This window comes from Lagopus muta, chromosome 6, assembly GCF_023343835.1.
Source record: "Lagopus muta isolate bLagMut1 chromosome 6, bLagMut1 primary, whole genome shotgun sequence".
NCBI lineage: Eukaryota > Metazoa > Chordata > Aves > Galliformes > Phasianidae > Lagopus > Lagopus muta.
This window is the reverse complement of record NC_064438.1, coordinates 38,488,020-38,514,665: the sequence shown is the minus strand read 5'-3', so window position 1 is coordinate 38,514,665 and position 26,646 is coordinate 38,488,020. Positions and strand designations below refer to the sequence as shown.

Genomic DNA, 26,646 nt, shown 5'->3' with positions numbered 1-26,646 from the left:
AACTACTGCTTTAGACTTTTTTTTTCAGCATTCCCAGTTTTTTCCTGCTCCTTCTTCTCCTGGCATATCTCAGATTACTCCCTAGTGCTGGTTTTCTCTCTCACTTCCTGTCTCAAACCAGTACTTTGTATTGTGCTGCTAAAGCTACTGCAAAGCCAGCTGTGGCAGTGAAGTACCTCCTGAATCCATGAACGCGTTTGGAAAAATCTTTGAAAAGATAAGATCAGTGACCCAAGTCTCGGCACAAAGTAGCATGAGGGAGCTTCAGCAAGTTCCTCACTCTCAGACTTCTCCTCAGCATTCTTCTCCCCACATAACACAATGTAATTTCTGATAAATACACATAAAATAGAAGAAAAGAGGCTTGTTCTCCCAGTCTGTGTTCCTCCAAAGATATTAAAACAATCCTATTTCAATAAAACAGGTACTATCTGGCCTTTCAAATAGAACTTCCTTTGCAGCGCATTCAGAGACAGGTTACAACTCCAGGATTTGTGCGATCTTTCTTCCTCGCTTCGGGAAGAATATCTAGCAACGTTCTGATAGCTACTTAATCCTAACAGGAAATTGCTCTAGAGAGCCTTGCCTCCCCAAGGGAGATGGAACACAGTAGACCCAGAGCTCTCACACCAAATTCCCCTGCTGCAACTGTCAGGTTATAGACACATAAGGAGAACATCTGCTTCCTTGCGAAGCACTTCCCGTTGAGATCTTTCAGTCACAGTGATTTGTGTAGGATGCTTAACCTGCACCCAATGATATACATTTGACAGCAAGGAGGAGGCCTCTCCTTCCTTCTGAAAGGCACACTCAGGCTTCCTTCCATACAGGTGGCTTCACTTATTACCAAGCACAGAATTCCCCCAGTGGCATTGGTATTCATGGAACCCAGTGTTCACCTACCCTCTTGGCAAGCTTTCTTTGCATGAGGATGCTTCTGCAGTATAACTCAAGGTACAATTTTAAATAGATTAACTTAAAGCAGTGCAAAAGACTCTCATTACGATTGAAACTAAATTTGTTTAGGTATCTAATGAGGCAAAATTAAATAACCTCAAGCTGGCAGGAGAGCATACATGGATTGGATGTTCAGCAGTTCAAATGGTTTGTTTTAATATGATACAATTTAGAGTACAGTTTCCTCATGTAGAAAAGATCTCTGAACAGTGAAAAAAGCAGCACTTGTAAAATGACTATCACAACACAGCACAGGAGAGGAGAGAAGGGGCAGAGGAGATGTGATCAGTTGCTTGCACACAGCTTGTTAGCTTGTAACCCAAGAAGGGGTAGCCAGCTAAGAAAAGTTTCAAGGACACTCCGGTATAGTCAAGATCCTATTGGTAGGAAAACATAGTTGGGGGGGGGGGGAGAAAAAACACATTGGTGTATCTCCAGGATGTTTTCAGGCATTCATACAGTACCTGCGTTACACAGGGGCTCAGAACTCTCTGTCAGCAGAGAATGCAAATTAGTTGCTGTAAAGCAAGCACTGCACACAGCAAGGATGCATACCTCGCAGCACTCCTGCCCCATGTCCCTACTTCCCAGGGTAGCTCACGGAGACATGCTGTCAAGAAAACCCTCTCTGAAGACATAGCAGCATTTGAATGAAGCTGGGGCCAGAATCCACTGCTCACAAACAGCTCTTCAACCGAGGATGTGACTGCAGCTGGCAAAACATGTTAGCTAATGAAGATTGAGTCAGGCAGGCAGAGACGATCCCCTCAGCCTGTTAATCCACTTAAAGAAGGGAAACCTGAGCTGAATTGCTGTGCCCCCTGCAATGGACTGTACTGTGCTGGCTTTAGCACCTAGGCAGAGCAAAAACAGCCTAGTTAGACTGAGGAGACTTTTGGATGTAAGATCTGAGCTTTTGGGAAGCAGGTCAAGAGGAGAGACTGAGGGAACAGCATGCCCTGGGCTGGCTTTTGTGCTGCATTGTCTGCTCAGGAATAAGCAGGACGAGGCTGGACTGGAGCTTCTACCTGACAGTGGGACCGGGACACCACACACACCTCGCACTGTTTGCATAGAGCAAAAAGGCTTCCTAAGGGCTCTGCATGGTTTCCTGGGACAGAAAATCAGAGGAAGCATTTGTACCACAAGCACTCATCCCAGCAGTGACAGAAAGCCAGTCCCTGCTACTTACTGAGTTTAACTGCAGGAGCTTGCTGGGCTGACAGGTGTCAATCCCAGGAAATGTCAGATTATCCTCAACCGCCAGAGGGTGCTCCCCATCTCAAAGACAGAGTTAATATCAGATTCACCCAGACAGCTAGAGAAGCCTTTTCTTTTAACAATTGTGGAATCTGAGCAAGGGAAGAATTAGAAGATTAATAATAAATAATAATTAATTAATGCGCCTCGCCTCTCTTTCCCCATCCATCCTGTCCAGGCAAGGCAAGGCCCTTTGTCACATCTGTCCTCTGTGTCCTGCTCAGTCGTGATTTTTTCACACTGAAGGTTAAATCACTTTTAGTCCTTCCTCCAAGATTGCAGATCCAGAGCCACAAATAAACATTTTCTGCTTGGCAAGTCTGCAAAGAATGAGACTGCAGATTGCCTGCCCCTGCACAGTTAGGATCACACCCTCTGGGCACATGCAGTTCTTTTGCTGAGCCCAGGCCTGACCTTACACCTGCACAGCCTCAGTGGGGTAAGGAGCACCAGCTTTTTTTTTTTTTTTTTTTTCCTCCTCAGTCTCATTTCCCCTGCTCTGTCCTAAGCTGTTTCCAGAAGGCAGCATACCTGTTGCACACAGATGCCTCAAGATGATGTTTACAAAACAGGTATGCCCAAGTTTTTAGGCACTAGTGTTGCCTAGCTTTGTCAATGAGACAATTGTTTTGGAACACAGGGCCCCACAGCCTCTCTTCCTCCACTCACTGGCATGCAACAGAAGCTTGTGACTCATGTGACATACTCAGAAGTGACGCTCCTGGAACACGCTGCCTTATGCTTCAGCTTCTCTTCTGCGTAGGACCCCAGAGCTGCATCACATACAGCAGTTTGGATTAAATTATGAGGGTCATATTGCACCCTGATATTCAGAAAAAAGGGGTTTAAATCCTGCCTGTTAAGATCAGGTGCCTATCACAGAAACAGAATAGCTTTGCCAACATAGCATAACTTCCATTAGTCCCAGCTGCAACTTACTTTGATAGTTCAGGTCTGTATATCCCACGGAGAAACCAGCTCTCATTGATGGCTCTCACCCAGCACGTGCTGCATTTTGCAGTCTGAACACCACAGACTGTTGGATTTTTCTGGTTGTTTTCCTAAATTTCTCTTTCCTCTCTCTCCTTGCCAGTAATGTCAGGTCCTGCCTGCAGGGATTTTCTAAGAGTTCCTGCTCTCAGGTACCCTGGCATGACTTTTTGTTCTGTTCTCTTTAAACCATACATTTGTCTGATGGAACAGTTAAACCAACTGCACAAGGGACTTGCATTCATTCTCTCACCCATATTTAGATGCGTCTGTTAGGGTTGGCTTACTTCACTTCCAGAATGAATCCCTATCTGCAGTACACAACATGGGAACAAGCGCTTTTCAAGTCATCAACTGGTCAAGTGACACTAGCCATCCTTGAGAGAGCCATTTTGCAGACAAAAATCAGCCAAAGAATCCTCTTCTGGTTTGAAATTCTGAGAAGTGGGGAAGATAAGGTGGAAATATAAGATAAAGAGTTTATGGTTGGGTTCTCAGACACTTGCAGTGAACAATTCTACTTGCCACAAACGAAATGCCAGTAGTACGTGCCACAGCTCCATTTCTTGTCCTACTTGTGCCATTTTCTCTTGGAAATACAGCAAATATCAGACACACCACAGAAAGGGTAACTAGTGTTAGGTTTGGACACTGATCTTTCTAACACTATTAAGATTCATTTTCTCCATTTAGTAGATTTTAACACCACTCCATCACCATTACAGTCATTATAAACTTGTTCTGAAATGTACATAATCAGCCATAAAAAAAAAATGAAGTTAACTAAAATATTTTGAGCATTACATTCCTGCATACTTTCATTAGGAGCTCAGGTTTTGCCACTCTTCCTCCTCCCATTACAGCAAAGATCTTTAAGGTCATTTCAGAGCCCTAGTGACACTCTCCTCTCTGGTATATTGCTACATAGGAAGATTATGTGGGCTTTTACTCTTTTAATTACTTCCAGTGGGTTTTATGATCTCACGTATTCCCAGATCCTTTACTACTCAGAACAGTAGTATCTGGGCACCATTTTTGCTTACAAAGCAAAATTACAGGGTTCAAATCTGAATTTCTCACTCATGCAGTGTTACCCCTGAGTGGATGTTACAACTAGTAGATTACATACTATTTAAGATCAGCAGGTTTTGACTACTTGCAATTATGTGATCTGCAACTACACAAAACAGCAACTCTTCCTCCAAACAGTGAGAATGAGACAATACCATATTGCAATACATCATTCTTCAAAGCACGAAGCACAGGCCTTATTTACCTCACATTCTTCAAACATATCTCTGGAGATTCATTCATTTTCTCATGCATTTTTCTACAGGCTTATCATTACCACTGTCCAAGAGTTTCACCATCCAAGATTTATTTTCACACACTCGTACAAAAAAAGTAGGGGGTATTTTCATTCCTATATTACGGGTGAATGACTGAGAACAACAGTGAAAGACATTTGCTAATTCTGGGCGCCCATTCTGAGACTCACAGCCTGACTGATATATTTGCACAGTGCAGTATTAGTGGATTCCCACTTACTTCATTGGCAGCTATAAGCAGTCAGTGCTTCTGTAAAGTGGATCCTTTAGGATCAAAAAGGTCCACTATAAAATAAGGAATGCACAATTAAACACCCACTGACACAACAGTTGCTTCAGAAGCTTGAAAACTATCATACAGAAATGGTGAAAGATGACATCAACCACCAGATCAGAATTTAACTGCCTCACCACTAAAAGGTTCCCTCCCCCTCCCATCATCCCTCATCTCACTTGCTACACAGCTGTGAAACGAGACGAGGTCCTACAGAAGTTTCTTTCACTTTGCAATTCTGATTTATCTCGCAGCTGGTGATCTACCACATGCAGTGAATGAAGCAGGGGTCTCGAGGAAGAAATAGCAGAGTTACGTAGCTAACACCTCAGTTGTGTAAGAGGCACCATCAGGCTGATAGAAGTGCACACAGATTATAACTGGCCTTCCTCCATCTTCCAGTTCCTATGTCAGCATGCTTTAGAATGCCCTTTGCACGGTTTGCTGTTTCTCCCACCACAAATTCCTTCATGAAGTGCCACCATGACTGTGGTTATCAGAAAAGACTGGCCCATCGTGCAGACCACTGTAACCAAGGTAATGGAGGGAAAGGGCTGCAAGAGTATATCACCCTCCTCTGTTAAGACCAATGTGAGCAATGATAATACTGCATGAATTTCAGACATTGATCACCTCTGAGGAATAACCAGTCAGAGGCTCTTCTGACCATTCAATCTGTGTCTTTTACACTCTAGAACATCACAGTCCACTCCCATCACTGTCTTTGCCTCTTCACCCCATCTCTTTCCTTTGCTCTCAACTCTCCAAACACCATTCCCCTCCAACCTGATTATCTCCTCACCCCAATACAGCCCTGCCTGTCCCCACAGGTTGGCTCTAGAACAGAAACAATTTTAGAACTTTACAAGGAGAAACGTTCTTGGTCTGTACTTAAACAGAAAGAAGACATTAGCCAAAATCACAGTACAGTCCCTACCTTTTTCCTACTTTTTTTTTTTTTTTTAATTTGCTGTTTTTGTCTAAAAGTTCTGCAAAACCAATCTATCACGGACATGGAAAAGCGTGAAGTAATGACTAAAGCTAAGCAGTGGTATGAACAACTGAAACTAAATTTTACAATGAATACTAGTAGAAAAAAAGGTACTGCTAGCAGCCTCTGCTGTACACAACAGTACATCTGAAGATAAAAATTAAAGTTGCTTAAGCAGAGCGCTTGCACTTCTAGGTACACTGTTCCAAGTAGCTTACAGGTGCTAATGCTTATTTGACGATATATGCACCTTGTAGTAATTGAATAAATCAATAGAGTGGGAAAGACTTTACAACAAAAGCGTGATGACAGAAGGACCAGCACACTAGAAAGGCGCTACAAAGGAGAGAAAGAAAATTGCTCACCCATATCAGAAGATTCCAGATTCACAGGGGAAAGCTTCACCAAGGAGGAATCTCCATAAAGAGATCCTTCCCCAGCAGCAGTCAGCCTTGAAATGAGGTCTCAGAGAGGTGCAGCCAGGCTCCACCCCTTCTGGTCACACAGCTGAATTGCCTTCACCTGTGCCCCCAGGGCTGACCGGGTTCTTTCCCCAGGTGCTCAATCAGTGGTTCGGGCGTGACTTAGCAGTTACCAGTTCACACCTGCACCCATTTCAGACCCACATCATCTGGTCATAAGATCATGCACAATTTAAAGTCACAGAAAATAAAGCAAGGACCATATCAGCTGGTTGCAGTATCTTTCTATCCCTATAGAAGAACAGACACAGCAGCATTATGTTGACAGATGTTTTTCCATTCTGCTCTGAAAAACTCAGCCCTTCTCAGTCAGTCTGTTCTATTGCTTCTGAGTTGTTGCTAATGTGATATTTGTAACACAGAAATGAAAGCTCCTGCATTGTATCCAAAGCCCATTTACTTCCAGCTCTATCATCAACAGACATCACAAACAGTTTAATCACTTCCTCTTGGATAAAGCCTCTTAGAATTTGAAGACATGTTCCCCAGACCTTATTTAATAGCTAGATTTCCAGAACAGAAATATTAACCTGCCTAACAGAAACAAAATAGCACCACAGTTCCTCAGACAGTCTCCAACCTTATCCCTTGGAAAGCCAAGCATTTTGCAAACACCTACAGCCAGGAACAGCTAGCAGGCTGGCTTATGACATACAGAGCAACCTTGCTTTCACTTCCAGGGGACCCCAGCTAACTCAGTAGTCATGTCTCACTGTAGTTACAAAAAAAACGTTAGTCCTTCACTGAGGCAAATCTCCAAATTGGATTCAATTACTCGCATACTTTCAAAACCTTATGTTGAAATTTGGGGAAACTTGAGAAAATATCTTCTGATAAATTGAAGCTATCGCCTGTTACATTCGCTACCCTACTGGATAGAGAAACAATAGAGATAGAGCACACATCTTCAATGGGGCTGATCGCTGTGCTCTTGGTCCTGCCTTTCAGTGCTGTGCCCAGGACACAAACCAAGCCTTTTACATTGAAAAACCTTGCAGAGCTGGCAGATTTCACATCACACAGCTCCCAGGAAACTGGAATTCTATATCCTTAGTACCTACAGGAGTGCAAGCATATGGAATGTCTGGAATAATGAGGAGGAATATCATCAAGTTATACATTTTCGAACTTCACATTATTGAGATTACAAAGGTTTGCCTTCAGTGTTACTGACAGAGCTCCCAGGGAGATGAAGAGCCATCCTGCACAGAGAGGAAGGCCCTTCCCTACCACACAGCCTTGCTGAGGTGTGGTATTGAGGAAGGTGAACTGACAGCTCAAAGGCACATGCAACTGCTCTGCACTGTGTTTGCACAACTGCATGAGAGTGTATCCCTTGGTGATGTTATTCACAGGCTTTGGCCAACAGTAAATAAGACAGCGGAGCTTGATTCATGAGGGATGACAGGAAATCTATAACATGTGGGCTCTATAATCTGCTCGCTACTGCGTAGCAAAATGAAAGAACAACAGTCCAATTAGAGTCCTTGCTGATCCCAAGCACATCCTCCAGATCTTGTTCTGCTCAGAGCACTGGAAGTCTGTGGGCACCAAGAGAAAGCCAGCTGTGCTCCTATGCAACCAGTGCTGAGGACACATAGAAAGACAGGAGATGACTTCCACAAAACAATGACAGGGGCATTGCTAATTCCAAATAGAAAAAACGGAAATGATTTTGTTGCCTACTGTGCAGTGTCAGAAAACCCACAGGGCTGCCAATGCCTGGGAAGGCACAGGGCAGTTCAGCTGAAAATACTGGCAGCCCAGAGGAGACAGTTACCTCATTTTTCTCTAACCAAACATCTACTTCCCATTCCTTGCATCGCTGACCCTTAACACTTCGCACCTTTTAGATTTACCACTTGCCTCCTAGGAAAGGTGCAAAGGGAATCTCTCTCACTGTGGCAGGCTGGGGAAAGGGAACACTTTCTGCTCAATCCCTAGTAAAGGCCTTCTTTTCAGGGAGAGCGCTCTGGGGACCGCTGTCCTTCCCTTCCCTGCTTCCCCCGACAACCATCTCTGCTGCCACCCCCCCCCCCCCCCTTGTTATCTGTCAGTAAACAGTAATTAAAGATGTGGCCTGTTTGATAAAGCTCCCGCCCGCCCTCACACAGTGCTGCCCTCTCGGACGTGTCTAATTAAAATCCTGATGAGAAGATGAAGAAATCCCAGCAGCTGGGAATCTGCTGACTCTCCCCGTGCTTGGCCTCTTCATTACTGACGACGAGGCAGAGAGATATAAAGGACCCCAGGAAACGCTCCGACAGACCAATCGATACAGCCTTTTGTGGGACGTGAAGGACCACTCAGGACTGCCTTTTGAACTGTGTGGATAATGAGGATGCTGGAGCGTGGCTCACTGCACAGGGCAGCAATTCCCCACACATCCTGCTATGCTGCCATTGCCAGAACTGGATCCCAGGACCCCAGCAGCTTGGCAGCCACTAACATCACGCAGTGAGTTCACACAGTTGTAACAGCTGGAGCATCTGGATCTCTCCCACTGCCTAAGCTCCAGAAATCATTGCTTGTAGTAGCAGACTACTGTGAAATCTCTATGTGCTCCATCATTTCTAAGCAAAGAAAGGGGGTACATGTGTACGTACATTTCAGCAAAGTGCTGAAAATCAGCACGGATCTGCCCCAAATGAAGTCAAAGCCATATGCATGCTGTTGTATTCACATACGCTTATACATAAGAACAGTGCACTTTCACTGCTTGCTCAGGATTTTGTGCTAAGGTGAAGATCTTGGCATGCACAGAACAAAAGAGCAAATTTAACACAAAGTACTCAGCATCATCATAACTCTATTTAGATACATTTCACTTCATGCAAATACATCAGCTGAGTGGTTTTATTCTTGTTTTTTTTTTTTTTCCTAATGAGTCTAGCTTTACATGGAAACAGACACATTTTCATTGGCAAACTCACATTTATCCCAAACATGAATAAAATCACTCCCAGTTTCAAGATGAAAGAAATAGAAAAGGAAAAGTAGTCGTCTTATATTTTCCAAAGTTTAAAAATGGACGCAGGCACCTGCCCCCATATACCACTGGAGCATGCCCATGGGAGGTATGCTCATCATGGGAATTGGGAACCCATGCAAAGAACAACAGTGCATGTGGTTATCAGCACAAGTGCACTTTGAGCAGAAAATGTGTTTCATGTGTGGAATCAAAGTGTGAGCTTTTATTTGAGTTCACACTTTGACAAACCACTACTGCTCATGTGATCTGTGCCAATCCAGCAACAGCTGGTGCTCTTCTCAGAGTCCCAACTAGGTCCTTGGAACCTACTTTATTAAAAACAAACAAACAAACAAAACAAAACAAGACACCAAACCACCAAAAAACCAACAGTAAGCAAAGCAAATATGATTTTCCAAATTGTTGCAATCCTCCCACAGTGCTCCCCTGTAAGTCCCCATATCCAAAGAGAAATTACACAAGAAATAATTCCCAGACTGGTTTAATACTGAGTTAAGCTTGGGAAAGAAAAACCCAAAGCAGCTCAAAATAAATAGTCCATAGCAAAATATAGTCAGTAATAGTAAGAAGAGGTCAAACAAATGCAGAAGCAATAGACTCAAAGGTAACACTGGAAAAGATGAGTGAAGAAAGGGCAGAAGAAGGGAAATCCCAGTGGGAACGGTGGCAGAAGGACTGTTCCAGGGAGCACACAGCCTCTTTTGGCCCTGCACCCCCCTTAGCAAGAGACAACATTATGCAGAACAAGACAGCAGCACTGGATGTACAGAGCTCTCCATGCAATTCCTGCCTGTCCCAGTACCTGTACTTGATGGAATGACACATTGCTGCAGCAGCTAATAAATAGAAGTAATTTGATTAGCCTTCCTTAACTAGCGATAAGATCCTGACAAACCCTTTTTAATGCGTTTCTGGAGCAGGATGAAATTGTTTCATTTGGCGAGCAGGGCCCCACGGGAGTTGCCTCCAAGCTCCTTTAGTGAGAGGTAAAAATATGCCAATCATTAATGAGGGGAGAATTACGGAGACTTTAATGCAATCAGAAAAGAGGAGCCCTGAGGCAGCTAGGGAATAAAACCTGCCCTTAAATCAGAGGCAGGCAGCTGGAGCATGGAAATAAAGGCATACACAAGCATGTACACGCGCACACACATACCTACCGCACACACAGAGACTGCTGCTGTAAATACACTGGGAGTTTTGCCTGGGCAACAAACACTTGTCTCAGCAAATGGTAGCCATCCTCCCCAAAAAGCAATTATAAGATTACAACCAGCTATGTGTCCACTTGTTATCCCCCTAATAGTAGGGTACCACTGTCCATGCAATCCTCTTGTCCTTCCTACACATGTACGTACACAGAATTGCAGCTTTCAACATTTCAGTCCAAAGCCTTTCGTGCAGGAGGTGCATTGGCTGGTCGGGCATCCAGCAGCAGCAGTGAGGAAGCTTTGCCAAGTGGAAGCATGCCTCTATCAGGGCCAGACTTGTTGCATGAACACACATCCAAACCCCTTGCTCTGTCCTCCAACCGGGGCACTTATGCCAGAGGCTGCATCTACTGCGGCTGCTGAAAGGCAACTTCTCCCATCCCCTCCCCACTCCCTTCTCAGCCACTTCAGTGAATTCCCTTCCTGAGGTGAAATAACTCTGATATTAATGCTGTAACTTTTATTCTGAAGCAAAACAAAAGCCTGCAAGCTGTCGGCCTTTCCCCTGGCACTGCAGCTTGCAGGAGCTGAGGCAGACACAAGTGGCCTGGCTGGCTCTGATTTTGCAGGTGCCTACATTCTTCCAGAACCTCCTTTTCTGACAGAAAGCATCCCATCTTTCTGTAGCAATGCTCTAACCCCAACCAACAGGTCACTGATGGCTGTATCAGCACAGGTCATCTCAGAGAACACCAGCCCCTACTTTAATAGGAGGAAAAGCCTGTCCTGCTTTTTATTCCATCTCTTCCAGATCCCCCACCTTACTTACTTGAAAATAGTGAGTAAGAGCACTGGGATGTTAGAAACTAGACACCTTTCATCTGCCAGATACACAGAACATGATGCTACGAGGACCAGGCATGCAGTATTTCAGCCCTCTTCCCTGCTTTGGGTTAACATTAACACAAAGGGGAGCAATTGAGGGTTGCTAAGACAAACAGGAAGGTGGACACATACTTCTAGCCTTACTACACATGAGAGGATTCTTATACAGTAATGAGGGAGTACCTGTAGGACCCCCTTGCCCTCTGCCAGGTGGAACAACTGTCCCGCTCAGCATGAACTTTAAGTCTTGTATTGAGAAAGCCAATTCTTCTGCCCCAAAGACATTATCAGAAACCTCTGCCACAAAGATCCTGTGCTATTTCACCACATTCTCACACACACTTGACAACTGTGGAGCTAAAACACTGGTGTGACTATTAGCCATTCAAGGCAACACACAAAGGAGTTACAGTCAGCAGGACAGAGCAGAAGATGGATGAAAAAGCAAGGGTATGTCCTGAGACACAGAGCTTGAAGCTCAGCAGTTAAGTTAGGGTAGATGGCTGGCACATTCCCAAATGCATGTATCAAGGACAGAGCTGCATGTCTCACAGCTAAATGAGCACAGAATACTCAGCCCTAAGTGAGTGGGGCTTTGTGTCACTCAAAAACAACTCCTGACTGTTTCAACCATTCAGTGATGGGCTCCCAAAGCAGTAGAGAACTTTCCTTGGCTTAAAGCTCAGAATGAAAAACACCTCAGAGGTTAAGGAAACCACAACGGTTCTCCAAAAGCCCCTCCACACTCCTGTGTAAGACTAAAAGGATTGAAGGGATTGGGCTGTTGGGCATATCACTCAGCTAGACTACTCCCCTGAAAGTCAGAGAAATCACTTTCCAGAAACAAAACAAGTGAAGAGACCCCTGCACAGAAATAATCAAGACTGCAAAAATATGTTAATGGAATTAACACTGTATTAGCAAAAGGCTTTCTAACACTCTGAAATTGTACTGTTGCCCTTTTGGGGTTAGGGTCAGTTTTGATTTGAAGCTTCAGCCAAATTCAGTGATTTCTTTTGGCTAAGAGGTTTAGGCCACTCAAGATGCATTCCTAGGTGACCCAGGTTTTACTATGGTCATAATCCAGACGAGTTTGTTGTGGCACTCAAGCACAGCAGCTGTATGTAATGCCCTTCTTGGAGCAGCAGGCAGAGGTCTAAAGTAGAGTCACACACCACGGTTCCATACGCAAACCCGCCTCACTGCAAACAACTCCTTTTCCTTCTTGTTTGTTATGATTAAAAATGCACATCACCCAGAGAGGCCTTGGAGTGGAACCCAGCTGGAAATTGGATCATTAATATTCCTTTTCATGCCCGTTGCTACAATTTCTTACCTCTTCAGAAGCAATTGCTAACAATGATACAATTTAGGGTCTCATACTAGCAGTGAACTCAAGACTAAGCTGCCTAATGTTGCTCCAGTTCATTCACCTTTGCCCATATTCTAGCATTCCCCCAGTCATATAGCCAGTGTGTTGTGTATCAGACACTTTTGCCCCTTTCTGCTGCCTGTTCCTAATTCATTTACCAAAAGGTCTTTAGCCTCCTAAAGCACCATGAAGCAAATTCAAGATTATCCTCATTTCTGAGCTGCTTGAAACATAAAGAAAGAAAATGATTTGTTCAAAGTCTCTTCTACTGAGTGCTTGACTCTAACTATTGGTCACCATGCTTTCCACAACGCTGAGGTGCTCTCCAAGAGTTGAAGGAAAAAATAAAAAGTGCAGGATGCACCACACAACTGACAACTAACTCAACGAATGCTGAACAATATTCCATTTTTAGCAAGCAGGGTTATGTATATGACTTCACCTCAACTCTTGTGTGCTGTTTCTGCTGTACCTCATTAACTGGGCTAGCTGTGAGAGATGTGCAATTTTCCTATCACTCCTACAATGATCCTTAGATGGAAAGGATGCTGTAGGAGGACAAAGAACAAGTGATTGAAATAACAGTTGTGCTCACTCACAGGCCCACTTGAACCCTTCTCCCTGTAAGGTGTTTACATTAGACAACAAGATGCATAACACAACCAAGATTACAGCACCGAGTATAAGGAAAAAAAATAAATCAAGACACATTCTCCTAGGACTCTAGCATCACTGCTGTGGACTGCTCATGCACAGTGGTACAGGGCAGAGGAAGTTTGTTCTTGCTTGACAGCTAAGCTGACATTCCCTTGGCCGCAGGCTGAACAGCCAGCAGAAGAATGAACGTCTTGGTCAAGAGGTGGAGAAACCTGCCAGACAGCAACTAGCACAAGGCAGCCAGGAAAACTGCATTGGTCACATGAATCAGGATGTCACCTATAGACTCTGCTCCAAATACCCATTAATCCTTTGGTGTCTCATCCAAATACCTTAGAAACACCTGTCTTCTTGTAAGCACTTTACATCTTAGGTGGCTAAACCTGTCAGGAAATTATTGAAATGCACATCAGGCTGAAGACTTGCACCACGTGCCTCTCCATAACAAAAAAATCCTGCAAATAGCTCCAGAATGGAGTGCTTACCAACACAATGTAGTAGTTTAATATGAAAGTGTTCCTGTGCACATAAATTTGCATGTTTGATACTTTCACTTCGACATCACTGTTTCTTTTGTTTTATTCCATGCCAGAAATAATAATTTTCAGTGAAAAAAAAACAACACACTGACAATAAAATGCATAGCTACATAACCAGCCACCTCTCTGCAGGAATGTGAATAGTGACAGGTTCAGAGTGATGGGTTCAGTGAATGTACACAGCAGTAACAGCTCCAAGGAATCTGGAAAAGGAGCTGTACTATCAATCAATCAGAGTAGCCAAGACCCTGCCACACCAATTTGAGATAAGGACAAAGAAATAAAAAAAGAAGAACCAGTGGGTCTGCAAATATACGACCGATCTTATCTACTTAAAATAAGTATACACTTCAAAAATAAAAACCTAAACAGTTTACCATACCTCAGCACAGACATTTCCCTTCAAGTTAAGGGGAAGTAACCATCAGCTCTGCCAATTCCCTTCAGCAGCTCCAGCAGCTGCTCACATCAGCCTGGCAGTCTGCTCATGAGGGCAGTGTCTTGTTTGCTGCTGGCAGCCAACAGAGCTCCAGCAAATTCAAAGCTACAACCTACACGCAGTTGTGTAAATAACTGAAGGTATTTTAAAGAGACAATAGGTAAGAACAAAGGTCTGCCACAGATTTGCCAGCTCCTGGCTGGGTGGAATAAACACAATATGCAGTCTCTACACAAGGGCTGGTGACGACTTCTGCATCACTGAATTCCACAGACTGCTAGGTGTGGACAGTTGAGTCATTAAGCCTTAACTCAATGCTTCAGAAGCAACTTTTCCTACCCCGACTGAGAGGCAAACCTCCTCACCCATAGCCTCAGCCTCCCCAGCAGTCTTGGGACTGAGCAATGCGTCTTTCCAGGTTGCCCTCTCTGTGAGCGCAAGGACAGAGCAAAGGGGCGCACTTAGCAATCTTGCTAGGGAACACTGTCTACCATGTCACAAATTAACATCCTCCCCAAATTATTTAGGGGGGACAGAGGGAAAAATCTCAAATAGTTTCTCCTTTCCTGCCAATTGTTCACATCCCCTACCTCAGTTCTGGCTGGATTCCCCCTTCCCCCTGTCCTCAGCTAGCACCGCCAGGCTCAGTCCTCCTCATCCTAGCCCCCCCTCCCCAAGGACAAGCAAAGTTATTACAATAATGAATTAGCCAGGCTGCTTACTGCTGCCAGTGGCGAAGGCAATTATCCCACTCCACGTCCCCAGCCACCGCTCAGCTCCCTCATAAAGAGAGGCTTTTGGGGCCGCTTTGTGCTTTGATTGGAAATGAAGAGATTGCTAATTAGGGAACCCCTGCTGGGATCGGGCTGGCAGGAACAATGGTGAAACGGACGGAGCACACGTCCATTTAGAGAAGGGGGGGAGAAGAGAGAAATGTGAGCTCCCCCGTAATGTAGTGCATCCTCTGCTCATGTCATAAACAACAGGGCAGACAATTTTATAGAGCTTTTCACCTTTTAAAGCATGCTAATTTGTTTATAGGAAGCAATAATTTGGTGTGTGTTTGCATAGGTCAATGCCTGTAGTTTCTGTGTACAGTATGGATTGATGTATGCATGCACATACACAGCCGTTTCCAGAGAAGCATTTTCTTAAAGAGTGTGTCTAGACAGCTGTGCATTTCTTGTCATTTGCTGAGCAGCACGCATCAATCCTACATTAACAGGGAAAGATGCATAGACAAGTCCATTGATGAGTATTAGCATAGAATTTAATGCCTGAATTTACAAATAAGCAAAGTTGAAAACGACTTGCCAAATTAGTCAGCTCACCTGAGGCTTGCCCAGCACCCGCTTCCATTGCTTTGCCCGAGTACTTTAAATGATAAGTGAACCTCCAGGAGAGAATTTCAACACTAACACATTTTCTTAAAACTCAGCTTCCACTTAATTCAATTGTGCTAACTGTCACAGAAGGTACATTCACCTTTCTTAGCTTATGAATAGCCCACACACAAACTACAAAAGATCTCCCTTGCAGCGCACAAGCATTTTTGAACAACTTCATAAAACGGACTGACAACCCTCATATGAGTAACATACTTGTGTTTTGTGCTCTACTCACTTTTACCTATTGTCAAACACAAAGTCTCTCCCAACAGATCAACATGCAAATCATTCTATTTATAAAATACAGTCTGCCTACAAAAGTAAGTGCCTCATCTTTTTGTGCAAAGTTGATAGAAGGCAGCTGCAACCTATCCTGCAATGCTCAGTTAGTTAACTAATTCCATCAGGGAAGGACAAGTCCCACATAAACAGAAAGTATAGTTTTCAACCACACATTTACCTTACCATACACAAAATTTGCATACTGTCAATTAGCATTAGGTGACTTATGCAAGGTAAAGCAAATTTCAAATTTTAAACTTGAACTTAGATTTCAGAATTTCCTTGCAGATACTGAAGCATTTGAACTACTAAGGTATTTGTTTTCCTGAAAATGTTTTCAGCAAAGCACAAGTCCTAACAGAAAGCGAGCACTAAAGGGTGGAAACAAGATTGCACTGAGAATGACTTTCAAATTCATAGACCATTTCTCCCTGCTGTTTGCTCACCTCTAGTGTTTATATCCTTCAAACAGTTGTAGGTAGTTTTCATGTTTCCTTCTTCGTCATCACTTAGCCAAGCTTCACATATTTAGATCTTTTGATCTTCCCTCATAAAAACAATCCCTCCAGCTCTGTCATCATTTTTGTTGTTCTTCTCTTACTACCTTCCAAGTTTCCTCTGCATTTTTTCTTCTAGTGCCCAGAGCTGAAAGTCTCACCAGGATGGTACAGAGCAAGAACACTACCTCAATGCTTTGTGATGTCCTGCTTCCAAACAACATAATCAAATCTCATACAAATGCCAAAGTATGCAACCTGCCTGCTTTTCCCTCTTGGTCTGTGGTGCTACAGTGCTAGCTCAGATCAGACTTGCCTGTCACCACCATTCCTCCCCATGCTCCCATTCAGTCCTCTACCACGTTCCATTTACCTGAGGAATATTTTCCCTTGAGCAGGTACAACCTGAAAGGAAACCTTGCGTCAGAACCACGTTTAAGGTCGCTTTGGTTTGCTGACAACCCTGTAGTTACCTGCATCACGTACAAAACCTGGCCACTTAAAAGCAAGGAAACAACCACCTATGGACATCAAGGGCCAAACTGTAATGTGGCATACAATAGCAGGGCTGGTTAGGTTTCACCACAGCTGTGCTGGTTTACACCAGCTAACAAGCTATTTCCATAAGTGTATTTCCAAGTGGCCGTATCACAAACAATTATTCAGATAAAGTACAAAGAAAGGCCTGTTGCAGCTCATTTGCTGCTGTTCTTACACACAAAGCCTCATTTTCATAATCCAAGTATTTATTTATTTTTTAGGATATGGCTATAGTGAATGTATTAACAATTCAGCGTGTCTACCAACTGGTACTGGAATTCTTTGGTAAAGCATTTGCAGTTCTACTCTTGATCATAAGACTATAATTTAGAAAAAGAGAAATAAAACTCACAGTAGAATTATGAATATAGAGGCTACCCATATTTGAGACTGATGGCTTCATTACTACATTCATTCATAGGATCTGATTCCAAATAGCCTTAATATCCTAGCAAAGGGGAGTGAAAGAAGGTGGTCCTCTCATTGCATTATAGCAGACAGGTAAGGTGCAGTCAAAGGCTGAAAACCTAAAACCCAGCAAGACACAAGCAAATCCATCCGCTGTCAGATTGATCCTCTCATGCTCCTAACAACAGACTACTATTTCTGGTCTTGTGAACTCACTCTCTTTCACAGAGCAACTTGCTTGAAATAACTCAGTTCTTAACCATTCCTGTACAAAGGAGGACAGTATGAACAGAGAATCCCAATCCAGGATTTCTTCCTCAAATTCTTCCCAGAGCAATAAAATTACATTCTGCCACAGACAGTAAAAGTAAAGGCCAAAATCTCTTAGAGCATACTGAGTTTCTTTACCTGAAAGATTTTAGTGTAACATCTTCATTATTACAGCAATCAGGTCACCTCCCGGTCTTCTCCAAGCTGAAGAAACAAAGCTTTCTCAGCCTCTCTGCATAAGCCATGCCCTCAAGACCTCTCACCATCTCAACTGCCCTTCTTTGGACACATTCTAGTATTTTTATATTCTTATGCTGTGGAACCTAAAACTGCACCCCAGTACTCAAGGTGAGGCAGCACCAATGCTGAGTATGGTCAGATGATTTCTTTCCACTAGTTATCTATGTGCTGGCATACACGAATGCACAGCTCTAAGTGGGGAGATGAACTGGGTTTAAAATGCCAAAAGGTTGGTCTAATCCAAATTGACCACAAGGAGGATTACTATAGGCTCAGATGCACACGACATATGCTCCCCACGTTGCTAATGTACTTTTACAACTGCTGTATTTACATTTAGGGTTGTCTTTTTTTTTTTTTCCAGATGTTTTATTTATGCTTAGGGTATTTTTCTTTGAAAACATCTCCTTCTGTGTAGGCAAATGCTGACATGGTTGAGACAGAATGAGACTGAAAGACATAATTTCTGAATTGAAAAGCATGGTTCTATGAGACCAGGACTTGCTGGAAACAAAAACTATTCAGAGAGCAATCTGAAAAGCATAATACTTTATATAATAATAATTTAATTCCAAGAACAGACTGAGGAGTGACAGGATACAACTGTAAGCATAGGAAAATTTAACAGTGGAGAGTTCTTTTATCTTTCTTTTAAACGATGTAAGATAAGACTATTCCTAGTAATCAAAACTAGACAAATTCTACTTCACAATAAAGAGAATGTTTTCATTTTTAAACAGAAGGAACTGGCCAGTTGGACAACCTGCCATGAGGTACTCCAGGTAATCACAATGTCTTTCCATAACAGCTGCATGTCTCTTTAGAAGATACTGACATTGAGAAGCTACCGAGTCAGTCCAGGAGTTACTAGGTGGGTTTTAATGGCCTGCATTAAGCCTAGAGCATCAAAGTGACATGGGTTTGCCTCAAAATATTTTTAGATTTCAGTTATTTACAAGTTTCAGTATTTGTGCACATTTATCTTGCTTTCTGCATCTGTTTCAATCTGGTGAAACCATTCACTGAGAAGGATTTGTGTTGTACCAACTAACCAGAACTTTTTTGTTCTCAATAAGCTTCAATTAAGAGGAATCATAAATGGTTTTCATAACGCAATTTCTTATATATTAATCCTTCTATGAAAAACTACCTATGTTTACCAGAGAACATGCATCTCATCTACCAGAATGCTTAAAGAAATCTGAAAGCCCAATGGCAAGGGCTGCACAGTGCATCAATCCTATACAAGACAATAAGTGGTCAGTTGAAAGTGTCTGTGTCTTGATTTGCTTTTTTAAGATCTGCTTTACTTTAAAAGTTCATTCAAGCTTCACAGAGCAAGATGCCTATGAGAAAAAATATATATATGACCCAGAACATCAGGGTTATAAAATAATATATGATTACTGTTTGTCTACCATCCAAGCCCGCTAACATTTGTCTTGCTGTCCAGCTTTGCTTCTACTACTACAATATGTAATTTTAATACTGGAGCACTGGCAGCCTGAAGTGAAGCCATGGACTCTGCTGTAGCAGAAAAATCTGTTTTTCCAGCTTCTCGCGTACTCTGACTAACCAGACATGGTTTTAGTTTTAACAGATAAAACAAATCTGTTATTTAGTTTCAAGTGACTGGAACCATGTGCCATCAGAAGAGACTACATAGTACTGGGGACCATATTTTTTTATTCTTCTCCATTAAGCTGTGATGTACTATTTTACTGCCTACTGAAGGCCTCTTAAACTTGCACACTGCTGTTCTCCAATTGCTCCTTCCAGTTTGTGTCATACCAGGCTGTTCTTAAAAACCACACACCTCTCCTTTCTACCACATCTCCCAAATCTCAGCATCTGAAACAACACTTGCAAGACTCATTTTTTCCTATTAAAACGTACTGCCTTTGGCTCCTTAAAAAAAAAAAAAAAAAAAAAACTATATAGATTTTACTTATTTCTTCTCTTTTTTTTTTTCCCCCCTCCAAATGGATCACAAAAACCTTTTCAGCTTTTCAGATTCCACTTTGCCATAAGGTCAACCCAGGACTAACTATGTTCCATCACACACATGGAAAGTGAGGGAAATTACAAAAGGAAATGGTATTCGTTGATCATGTTCTAGAGTTTTCCTATTCCAAAATTAAATTCTTAAATACTCCAGGTAAATTCAGTGAAGCATCTTTTTTAAAAAAAATATTTCTTTCCAAAACAACTGATGGTGGGAGCAAAAATCCTTGACAAAGTGTTTAATTTTTAGGAAGCCCTGGTCACACTTATTCATCTGAAAAACTACACTAGCACAGCCTGGGAGAAGAGCCAGCAGCAGATGTGGGGGCAATTTGTGGACTGTGTCAAATACCTGATGGAAGAAGCACTCCCCAAACCCCAGCAGATGGAGGCTTCCATTGCAGATCTTGCCTCAGTGATGCAACCATCAGGGAAACTGGCCTAGATCATAGATGCAGGACTTGTCACTTGGTACTCTCTGGAAAAAAAAGGCCTTCGTCCAGCTGGAATGTCCTCCTCCCCATAAAGAACTGCTACCTGTGAGTAGCCTTGAACACTGGCCAAAGACAGGTTCGAAACTCGAAGTGTAAAACCTTTTCAACAGAAACACAATAAAACTTACAGAGTAGTTCAAGAGAATGATGAAAAGTGGCAGCAGGGGAGGGCCAAAAAGAAACAGAGTTTGGTCAAGGAAACAAGGATTAAGAGACAGGACTTCTGTCTAAAAAGAATCTAAGAGTGGAAACAATGAAAAGAAGAAACTGTGTATCATGAGAGAAAACTAGAGAGAGAGAAAAAAAAAAAAAAAAAGAAATTAAGAAATAATATTAACTGAACAACCAGGAAAATTTCTCTGATAGCAGAAGCACTTGAGCAGTAGAAATGTATTGTCACCCAGCAGTGAATGGGTATGGAAGAAAGTTGGGCAAGCCAAGCCAGTCAAACAGAAGAACTGAATAACTTAAGAAACTTTTCCCACCTGTAACTGCTGTGATTAATCATTCTACAATAGCTGAGAAGCTTAGGAGAGGTTTACTTACTATCACAAATTATCTATTGAAAGTGCGAGACCAACATATTCCCCCCAAACAGTAGCACATTACTGACAGAAACAGCTTTATAAACTCAGAAAAGATTATGGGCTTCTCCTCCAAGGAACGTTTAAGCATGGGAGTATCTTTTTCTTCCCTAATGATAGGAGAAGGAAGTGAAGGAGGTCAGAGTTCTGTAGACCTCTCTGCACTCCCTGTGGTCTAGTTAAGGAGACTTAAAAGGTTTCACATTAACTGGGGTGATTTTGTCAATTATACACAGTGAGGAAAAAGAGCTCCTATAGTAAGTGTTTCCAGGACAGCTGCTCCGTTGGTGAAACACTGCTGCATTCCAGAAATAAACTCCTACAGTCAAATTAGCATCTCAAGTCCTCTCTCCGCAGAAACGTGACTTTACCAAAGTTGCAGCAGTTCCCAGATGAATGGGAAACCAGCAGCATAAATTCCTGCTTGGCTCCACTTTTAAATAGTATATGATACAAACATCTTTTTGTACAAAGGCAGCTTTCATAGTCACATAATTACCCCATGTTATTGATGGGCTCAAAAAGTAAAATTGGGAATATTTCTGGCTTGGAAGGAGAACTAAAACTAGCATCACTCCCCACAACTTCAGGCCTGCTAAGAGGTTTTTTTTAGGTCTGAACAGTTATTGGGACTTCAGCGCAAGAAGGTTTTGATTCCAACATGGGTCAGTACCTACCAGTGCAAGTTACAATAGAAAACACGTACAAGACACAACAATCTACATTTGAAGCAAGACAGAAAGCACTGTTGCTCTTAATCAGGCCTTTTCTGTCTCCCAAAAAGTAATGCAAACCTGCCCTCTCACTACAGAGGTGAATTCTGGGCCATGAAAGTAAATTCACTCAGAAGCTCCAAGGCAGTCCCTCATGTTTTGTTGAAGACACACGTTAAGCAGCAAAACTACAACATGAAACAGCTTCCAAGCTCACACAGCTTTACAACTACAAGTTTACAGACAGCTGCACTGGAGAAGACCCATGAAATCCTGGGAAAAAAAAAAAAGAAAGCCACAACAACAAACTACAATTTTCAACAGATAATGGCACGTTTGTTCAGTGCTTTGGGCTCATAGGGAAGGCGCTGGACAAGAAACAGGCTGATTCATGTGACCACTGAGTGTATAAACCTTCATGGTCCTCTCTCTTTCTCACACTGAACCCTCATCTTGCAAGTAAAATATCTTGCTCCTTGAGCCAACACATCATCAAACTAAAGCTCATTGGGTGACTAAATCTTCTGCAGAACTACACACTGCAGAGCAGAGGATGGATTATACATGGAAACATCACATGTTATACATGGAAAAGATCACAGCTGCTGTATAGTCTGCTCTTCTGCATCCATAGAGGCACATGCCTCTTTTCCTTTGGGCCTTTCTCTGCCCAGCAAATTCCAGTGCAAGAACCACCCCGTCCAGGGGAAGGAATGCACACCAGTCAAAACCAATACATTCAGGGAGCATTGTCTATGTGGGGCTCAGCCTTCCTCCCTGGCTGTATTCTTGTCTTCAGTGCTGCTTTCTCAATGGCATGGCTTATCTGCCTTCGGAACTTTCACAGCTTTGAGAACATGGCCTATAACAGCAGAAAAACATTTAGTGTAAACAAAATATAAATGCTGTGTGTCTGTAATGGGGTGTCACATAAACAAGTAATTCAGCCACCTGCATTTAGTGACAACACTGGTTTCACCTGTAAGAGACGTGAAGACAGTCACATGAGGTCAAGTTAAGAAGTCAGCTAGTCCCATATTTCATCTCTGATAGCAGCCACTAGGAAATGTTCAAGGAAATACTATAAGAAAGGAGAATACTTTTCCTGCTCTCCACCTTGCTGCATTTCTGTGGCTTAAGCTGTTGCCTCAAGACCATAACATTACTGGTCTATGATGACAACCACAAATTCCATAAATTTATTTTCCCAAGTCCATCCATAACTTTGCTACTGAATAACACAGAGGCCAACAAATCCCACAGTTTAATTCTGGTTATATGAAAAAAAATACTTCCCTTGGTTTATCTAAAGTCAGTTCCCTCTGAACTATTTTTTAAGAAAAAATGATGACTATGGCACTGAAAAAAATGGGAAAGCACACATTTGTGAACATGTAGCAAAGCTCTCCTGGCTAAGAAAGAGAGGTGTTAATTTTGCAAAGCAAAGAATTAGATAGGTCTTGCACAGTGACGTAAAGGAGTATACTTTATCTTCTAGTTAAGCGCACAGTAAGTAAAGGCATCTGCATATAAAATAAGCCATGCTTGTGTTAACACATTACCATTAATTCCTATCTCAGTTACCCTTGGTTATTATGTCTGTGACTATAAGAAAACTGTACTTCCAGCCATCTCGTCTCGAAGAGAACTGCAAGGTCTCTAGGACAAAAGCTGTCTCACGTCTCAATGCAGCAGGCCCAAGAGTAGGGACTGTGTCATGATACAAGCAACAAGGGCAAAATGGAAGAAACATCCAAAGCTGCCAGCACGACTTGTAGCCACAGTCTGAGAGCTAGTTAAAAAGAAGTGGAGCAGTCACAGCATGAAATTTATTAAGTGTAGATAATAATTTTACATTACATAATACACAGTGCTGTAAGCCACAAATGTTCAACTACTGATCAAGTCCCAAAATAAACAATTATATTCTGTATTATATGTACATTGGTGTTACTCTTATCCCCCACTATTTTTGCTTTTTAAGCAGTTGGTTTTGCTTTTTAGTTGTTCACTGAAACCTTGTGGTCTAGACACTTTTTTTCCTTTCAAAAGAAAATTGCAATTTTTCTCATCATTTACTTTCACTTGGTGGAGTTGTCAAGTAAAATTTCAAGTACAGCAATAAAGTTGTTGGCAGAATCAAAGAAGATGAACTATAGAAATGATATATAGGGTAATTAAATGGCTCTAAGTTATTTGCGTATCTCTATATATAAACTGTCCTGACTTAATAAAGAAGCATTTCACAGTAGTTTTTTTGGCTCTCTTGGCTTTCTGCAAGATTCTGCAATGGGCTCCAAATGCTCCCAAGCTTTCCTGGCCTTCTGTCCCGGCTATGGAGGCTATCACCCTCCATCTGAAACTCCTCATAACACAACAGCACATGCAGAAAAATGAAAGGGTGCAAAGCACGTGAATGCAAAGCAGAGAGAAAAGGAGATATGGAACACGATGAGAGAACTACCTTTTTACTTCTGCAGATCCGAGTCCAAATCAGTAGTCATCCGCAAAGGCCTAGCTAAGGCCATAAGCCAAGCCCATCTTGAAAGCTGCCTGCAACTGGTGCCTCAGGGCAACAGCATGAAGGCTTCCCCAGTCCACTGCACTGCAAAGACAGCTGTGAGTCCCAGAAATAGGCAGGAGAGTGTTCCCTCAGACCCATCATGCCCATGGTCATATAAGCACCCAAGAGACGTTCAAGGCTGCCACTCTGCACGCTCTGCTCTTCTAACACCTCACACTTGCATCTACAGGCAGTATAGTTGAGCAGACAAAGCACTGTTCATTCACCAGCTCCTGCAGTAACCTGGTGTTTCTTATTTTACCACCTTGGGGGTAAGAAAGAAATGTCTGCCTTCTCAGGGCAGGTTCTTCTTCAGTGCAAAGCAGCTGTTTTATCACCTGCCCATCAACAGCAAATAGAGGTGGACAGAAGTTAGCCTGGGCTCATAGGATCAAAAGAATTTAACCACTTTATTTCAAGCATTGAGTCCAACTGGGAGGTGACTCCAATTTGGCCAGAAAGGGAATGGAAAAGAATAGGAGAGATGTGATACAGGCTGCTACTTCACAAAATGCCACTACAGACAAAGACTAGGAAAAAAAACTCTCAAAAACACCATTCACAGCCAACTGCCATTACCCACTATAAGCCAGTGACACTTGTGCATGTGCAGGGAAGCTGCTCACCCACTCCTTGTGAGCAGATAGACAAGTGGTAAACTCGACACATGTCTAGCACGGGGTTTTTCTGGAATGAGTTGGCAACAGAACAGGTCCACCTTCACACTGTTCTAGGTAAACAGAGGATGTTGCTGGTACAAAGTGTCTCAAAGTGGCAGAAATAGCATTATCACTTCAGGGCTGTTTCCTGAAGAATCAATAAGCCAAGACAATCAATTCTTCTGGCTAGCCCTTATTTCCCAGAAGCCATGGCTCTCAGCCCCTATCATTTCACCTTTCATAAACAAGCCAGCAGCGCCAGTAATTCCATCCTCCTTGAACACACATTACACTAGCTCACATGCCAGAAGAGACTACAGAGCTGGAAATAATGTAGCCAGGTTAGCACAGTATTGCAGTGAGGCACTACCCATTACTACAGCAAAGCAACAACATCTCTATATATTGCCCTTCAAGCACCTATACGTATGCTTACGTCCAATTTCTTTTTATGGGACAGACTATCCTAAAGAAATCAGAGCTGTAGCTCTCTGTCCCCCACAACTTCTCTGTGCAGGGAGTACAAGGCATCTGCAGAGCAGAGCTCCCCCTCTCAGAAGGTAGCAGTAGATGGCATTGACAGTCATTACAGTCCCAGGAGCCCACCACAGAGAAAAGTGAAGTTTAATCCTATATAGCACAAAGAGAGCAAGAGGGATGGGGAGAAGAGTCAGGAAGAATAGAAAAATCTTGTTATTATATGCACTGCAAAAAAAGAGAATGAGGGTTACTGGAGGCAAAACACTGGACTGTACTAGGAGTCTGCAGTAACACAAAGCATTTTGCTGTGGTCATGCAACTCATGAGCCACAGAGAACAGGCAAGCAGGAACTCCATCTAAGACGTGCAGAACACATCATCACATCAGTGAAGTGACTCACTTTAGGCTAAACAGGGTGTCTGTGTCAGAGCTAGAATTAAAAAACAACAGTGAAACAAATGGCTCTGTACAAAGATTGCCTATGAATACATTTAAGCTGTGCACCTAAAAAGCAGGGGGGCTTTGGATAGGCTCCGAGAAAGACATTAGGGATAAGTGTTAGAGAGGATGCTGATGCAAGGAACCCTTTCCTAGATTTTTGTTTTGTACACAAAAGGCTCCTCTACCCAAAGACAGCATCAGCCAACGGTTATAACTTGAGTGCTGCACTGCTCTCAGTGCTAGTCTGTGGGTTCAAGGAGCACAACTCAGAAATTCACATTCACTTGAGCTCTCCGCCAATCTACCTGAGTCCACATTGCCCACAGAGAAAGGTTGAAAACCCCCCTGCTAGGCCATGGAGACATAACGCATCAGGGAAGAGCTTCCTTCCTAAAGAGAAGCAGAAGAAAGAGCTGCTGATGAGCACAACTGTAATTCCTGCACGCCCAGGAGACCCATAGGTAAAGAAAGGCCTGAGGATGGGATGAGAGTAAAGCAAACAAAGAGAAAGCAGCCTGGAAGGCCTGGCAGCAGGCATGCCCCCTCTTCTACCCAAGAAGTCACACTCCAGGCCTTGTGAACTTTGGGAGGACGTCACTGAAATGCCTGCACTTTTGTACATGGCTACTGGCCATTTGCTGAGACCTACTACAAAGAGGTGATCACGGGAGCCTTGAGAAACAAGAACTTCTGGAGTGCATTTCCTGCTGAACCAGCAAACACAATTATAAAGAGATAGAGAATCCATTCTAGGAGAAGCATGAA

The 26,646-nt window shown here is 42.9% G+C and overlaps 1 protein-coding gene across 3 annotated transcripts in view; it reads right to left on the bottom strand.

The window, feature by feature from the left end:
- ESRRB (estrogen related receptor beta) overlaps window positions 1–26,646 on the bottom strand; it is a 159,212-nt gene that overhangs the window by 90,751 nt on the left and 41,815 nt on the right. Inside the window, exon 1 of one of the 3 annotated variants that reach the window (XM_048949012.1) lies at window positions 6,166–8,246. The exons of the other annotated variants lie outside the window; for them this stretch is intronic. The gene's annotated coding sequence lies outside the window, so the exon portion shown is untranslated. Of the gene's footprint in view, window positions 1–6,165; window positions 8,247–26,646 lie in introns of those variants that run through there. 3 annotated transcript variants of the gene reach the window in all.